This window comes from Bufo gargarizans, chromosome 9 (genome assembly GCF_014858855.1).
Source record: "Bufo gargarizans isolate SCDJY-AF-19 chromosome 9, ASM1485885v1, whole genome shotgun sequence".
NCBI classification, from domain to species: Eukaryota; Metazoa; Chordata; class Amphibia; order Anura; family Bufonidae; genus Bufo; species Bufo gargarizans.
In genome coordinates, this window is record NC_058088.1 from 99,452,942 (window position 1) to 99,458,941 (window position 6,000).

Genomic DNA, 6,000 nt, shown 5'->3' on the forward strand with positions numbered 1-6,000 from the left:
ATGTTATAGTACAGTTTGTCAGACAGACAAGCGTAGAGGAGAGATCCGCTGCTTTCTTCGGTAGGTGGGCAAGTAGCAACAATGATAGTCACGTGGGATCTGGTGTTGCAAGCTGTCAGGCACGTGGCACCTAGACTGGTGAGAGTGACATCAGTGACTTGCATACAGTGGTGGACGATGATGTGGCCGATGAAACGTGGGAGCCGGGTGAAGAGGGAACTTCATCATCATCATCATCATCAGGAAAAAAGGGTGGCAACTTGCACGTGAGGCAGAGGCTGAGCCAGCAGGATGGTAGCGTGGCCGTAAGTCAGTGTGACACCTGTAGCCAAGCACGCAGGAGCCTACCTGACCGGAAAGATGTAGCAGTACACAGGTTCACAGAGGCGGCGGTAGCAGGCAGTCAGCAGGGAGGGGTGCAGGGAAAAATGCTATACTCAGCAGTGTGGGAATTTTTCATTGCTGCCGGAGGACGAACAGTATGGCCCGCTCTTTGACTGGGCCACTGTGTTGATGACTCATGCAAATCCTTGTGCGATTCCTCATGTAATTCCTCATGCGATTCCCACCCTCACCACTCTGTGAATGGCCCTCTGTGTTGACTACTCATGCGATTCCTTATGTGATTCCCATCCTCACCACCCTGTGACAGTCCATTATTTCTGAAAAAAATAGCAAGTATTATTTTCAAATCTGTATATTTAGTACAAATGTATCAAAGTACTGATTTAAATATTATTCCAACGCAGGTTACAATACTTTTGAGTTACTTTTATTTTGAGTAAACTGGAATTTTTTCTTTGAGAGAACAGATAACAAGTTAATAAGGTCTGATGAATAAAAGGCAACATACTGTGTTTTGCCATATAGTATATTATGAAGATCAACAGAGAAAGCAATGGTGAGTCCACCAGTGTACTCACATGCCACGATTACACACATTGCCAGTGTCAGAATGCAAACTGAACCGCACATTAAATATAATCTGCATTCATTGGTAATTCCAGTCCATATACCAACATACCTACAGGTTTGGCATTATATCGGTAATCCAGCACACAAACCCAGGATAGGCCATCAATTTAAAAGGACAACCCCTTTAACCTAGTTTTCATAACAAAACTGTAAACTCTAAGGCTACTTTCACACTAGCGGCAGGACGGATCCGACAAGCTGTTCACCCTGTCGGATCAGTCCTGCTGCTATTTCGCTGTGCCGCCGCTCTCTCCCCATTTACTATAATGGGGACGGGGCGGAGCTCCGGCGCAGCATGGCGGTGCACGGCGAAAGGCCGCCGGACTAAAACTACATGTCTGACTTTTTAGTCCGCCGGCCTCTTGCCGGCGGCACGGCGAAATAGCGGCAGGACGGATCCGGCAGGGTGAATAGCCTGTCAGATCCGTCCTGCGCTAGTGTGAAAGTACCCTTAGGGGCACATTTATTAAGACCAACATTTTAGACTCTGGTCTTAATAAAGCCCAATAGCTGACGATGGATCCGCCAAAGTTATGAAGAGACACAGGCCTCTCCATAACTTCAGTACATAACTTCTAAATGTAAGACAGCTTCTGAGCTGTCTTACATTTATACAATTTTATACGCCTAAAACAGGCGTTGAAAATGTTGAATGAGACAGGCCTACCAGCCTGTCCGCTTCTCCGTCCACGCCATGCCCACAATTTTAGAACTGATGTGATCGGGGCGAAGTCGCAGATAGTGGCACAATCATTGCTGTGCAATCCGCGCCTAAAATACGCCTAGTTTAGGCATATTTCAGCTTAGGGTATTTTGTGTTTTTCTTTTCCGGCATAGAGTTCCGTCACAGGGGCTCTATACCGGAAAAGAACTGATCAGTTTTATCCCCATGCATTCTGAATGGAGAGTAATCCGTTCAGTTTGCATCAGGCTGTCTTCAGTTCAGTCGTTTTGACTGATCAGGCAAAAGAGAAAACCGCAGCATGCTACAGTTTTCTCTCCGGCGAAAAAAAATGAAGACATGCCTGAACGCCGGATCCGGCATTTTTTCCCATAGGAATGTATTAGCGAAGGATCCGGCATTCAGAATACAGGAATGCCGGATCCGTCGTTCCGGCATGCGCAGATCGGTAAAAATGTGAAAAAATGTACAAGACGGATCCGTCGGTCCATATGACAAGCGGAGAGACGGATCCGTCCTTGCAATGCATTTGTGAGACGGATCCGCATCTGGATCCGTCTCACAAATGCTTTCAGTCAGCGGCAGATCGGCGGATCCGGCGGCCAGTTCCGACAACGGAACTGCCCGCCGGATCACACTGCCGCAAGTGTGAAAGTTTGCATATCACTCTATGTGATTATATTTAAAAGCAAGAACCAAAAATTAAAGGGTTGCCCAGCTTTTAATAAGTGATAGCCTATCCTCAGATCCAGTACCCATTCAGGTCCTGAGACCCTCGCCAATCAGCTAGCGATGACCTATCCTGAGAATAGGCCAAAACAATAAAAGCTGGGCAACCCTTTTAGTGAGATGCTTATGTTTATATTAACCACTGTCAGACTGCTAATTTACTACATACAGTACGTCCGGGTGGTCCACACTTAACTCTACAAAGATGTTTTTTGAGTGGTCTCATAGAGTTAGCAGCTGCACTCAGATCGTGCATCTGAGGAGCAGGGAGCTGTCAGTGACTTCCTAGCTCCTCATAGAGAGGGCACAGATGCCTTCTCAATGAGCACTGTGTATACAGATTAGGTAATTGAAATCCTGCTTCCTACCCTGCTCCTGGCAATCCTTTGATTGCTAGGTATCGAGTAATTGTATGAGCTGCTGGGTCTTAGCACACCCAGATCTTTTCTGCAGTAAAGGTGGATTTACACATACCAATAATCGGCCAGATTAATAATCATCCGTTTCTGCGAATGCTAGTTCCTGATAATCTGGCCCTCTAAACGTGATTGTTTATCGGATGATCTTGTCGTTTGTCCAGGCACTCCAATCATCGTCCCTGGGCAGCAGATCGTGCTGTCTAAACAGCAATCTGCTGCCCATAAGTAATGATTCTTTATAGGGATGAGGGTTTGCTATAGCGATCCCTCATTCTCATACTGTGAAAGAGATCGCTGCATGTAAACTATCGGGGAGGAACGCTTCCTTCCCGACAATTGGCAATTCCATCAGCCCCTGTAAACCCACCTTAAAGGGGTTCTGCACTTTGTTTAAGCTGATGATCTATCCTCTGGGATCTGACACCCGGGACCCCTGCCAATCAGCTGTTTGAGAAGGCAGCGGTGCTCCAGCAGCGCTGCGGCCTTCTCATTGTTTACCGCTGGCCCAGTGACGGCACGACTAGTATCAACTTGACTGGGCGGGGCCAAGCTCTGTTCACTTGAATAGAGCTTACCCCCGCCCAGGCCAGTGATACTAGTCGTGACGTCACTGAGCCGGCAGTAAACAGTGAGGAGGCCGCAGTGCTGCTGGAGCGCCGCTGCCTTCTCAAACAGCTGATCAGCGGGGTTCCCGGGTGTCGGACCCCCACCGATCAGATGCTGATGATCTATCCAGAGGATAGATTATCAGTTTAAACAAAGCGCAGAACCCCTTTGAGGCTTAACTCTTTTAAAAGCTCCATGGACTATATGACCCTGTAACTAGGTCTAATATGACAGCCTAAAGCACAGGAGAAATGAGAAAAAAAAAAATCATGGTATAATGTACCCAAAGTGTATAATAAAAATACACCACCATTAGCCCATGCTGATAACATATGGCACTGCCCCTGTAACCCATTTAACCCTTTTATCAAACTGATGATATTGTAAAGAGGATATCATTTAAACAAATATTTAGTTGCAAATTGCTCTGTGAAAAAAATGTAAAAAATATTTTCTCCCTTTTTTTATTACATTTTCCTGGGTATAAAAATAAAACAAAAAACTAAAAAAAAGGCCAGTAAAATAGAAAGAATATAAAAAAAGTCCCATGTGTCTCCTAAAAGAAGACTCCAAAATTATTTAAATAGCTAAACAGAAAAAAAAGTTATGGCTTTTGAAGATGCATATGCTAATAAAAAATGAAAATGCATCTGGTCACGAAGGGCGGCAATGGTCTTAAACTGGTTAAATTACTACTCTGTTCACGTCTTTTGTACAAAGTACCCCCTCAGCACATCAAACTATGTTTTGACATTAATGTGGCTAAGATCACCACAAATTACTTCATCATCAGCTTTTAATGTCATCCTGGTGACAGTTTTATGACTCTATAGAGTGGAATATTTGCTACTAGGTTAAATCCTATGTAGTACGTTAAGTGCAAGGGGTGAAGTAGGGTCTCAGTGCTTTTAGCTTGAAAATGCATCAGAAAATGTGACACTGTTGCATTTTGGCCATAATCTAATCATAGATTTAACACTGTAATAAATATATTACAAATATATGATTTCTTATTAAAAAAAAATCATGGTATTCTTCTGTCCTCTGTTTAACTGTCAAATTGCGGCATTTTATATTTTATACCAGAAAATGGAATCGATCATTTGCTAATAATTATTTGTATATCAACTGAAACATTAGAGAGTTTTGTAATAGTTTACTCCCAAAGTGAATGGGAGCAGTTCTGCAGTTACCAGAATGGTCCACTACACAAAGGACTGGGCTATGTAGTTTCAATGCAGGAGTTACAAGGAAACAGCTGACCAATGTGGCTGCAGTTTGCCCCTAAAGATCACTGAAAAACAGGAAAAAGTAAATCCATTTTATATACAGTATAGCTTTCATTATATAACATGGCTTTTGTCAAGTTACCTATCAGGGATTTCTAATGACAAACTATCATAATATGTCTAGGAGCTTTTTAGTTGGCCTGACATCCTCAAAGCATGGCTATAACTAGGCATAGAAGCTTCAATAGTGGCTATAGTGCCCTAGTGACCATACGTTAAGGATTAAATTAGAAACCTGGCAGCATGCATCTGCCTCTCTCCTTTTTAGAGTATGTTCACATATAGTGTTTTTTTTTCTTTTTTAAATGGCAGAAAAATATATTTTTGATTTTACAAAACATATAAAAAACTTCAAAAACTGTCACTAAAACATCAATGGTGCCAGTACTGGTGTATAGTACACTGGGTGGAAGAAAGAAGTTCAGACATAAAGTGGCTCAAGGTGCATTTGTCATCCGAGTGGCCAAGTGAACCTAAAGCTGGCCCTTTTGGTATGGCTGTAGAGCTGTATGGTGGCCTTTGCTGGCTATCTGTTGTGCACTGGGAGACAGCTTGCTCCCCTCTGATTAGGGACCCACTTAAAAACGGTAAATGAATCTCAATTTGTAATCTAAATTTGATGTTTGAATTATATCTTTTTTTTCTTTTGGTATGGTCTTGGGTCAAACACTAGTAAACCAGACAGTGTAACGAGGGGCCGGCGACTCGTGCTTCCTTCGCAGTGCCACCGGCACCCTGCACAAGGAGAGGGTCAAGAACGCAGCCTGCTTCCTTGTCTCCATGGCAGCAGGCGAGCAGCAGAGGAGCTGAGCGCTGATAATGATGATCGGTGCTGAGCTGTGTTGGGCTGTGTACTGTGAGTCACGTGACGCTGGCCATGTCATGTGTCTCACCAGCCAGGGCTATTTAAACAGTCAGCCTGCTGGCCACAGGTTGCCTGTGATTGGTCTTATTTCATTCACCAGCATATTGTCTGTTAGTGTTTGTTGTGTTTTGACCTTGGCTCCGTATTTTGACCTTGCTCTTGCTACCTCTTGCATTTGACGTGACATCTTGTCTTTGACCCTGGTGTGAGTTTGACTTGATCTTGCTTTTCACTTTTTTATTGTTGTTCCTCCTTGCTCCTGACCTCGGCTCGTATTGACTTTAGTATTCGATTAACCCCTCAGTGCCTGCCTGTCACTTTGTTGTTTTCTCCTTTATTCTATCTGTATTCTTGTATTACTCAGATTAGGAACCACCATCGAGTTGTACACCGTCGCCTAGGGCGGACCATGCAAGTAGGCAGGGACAGAGGTGA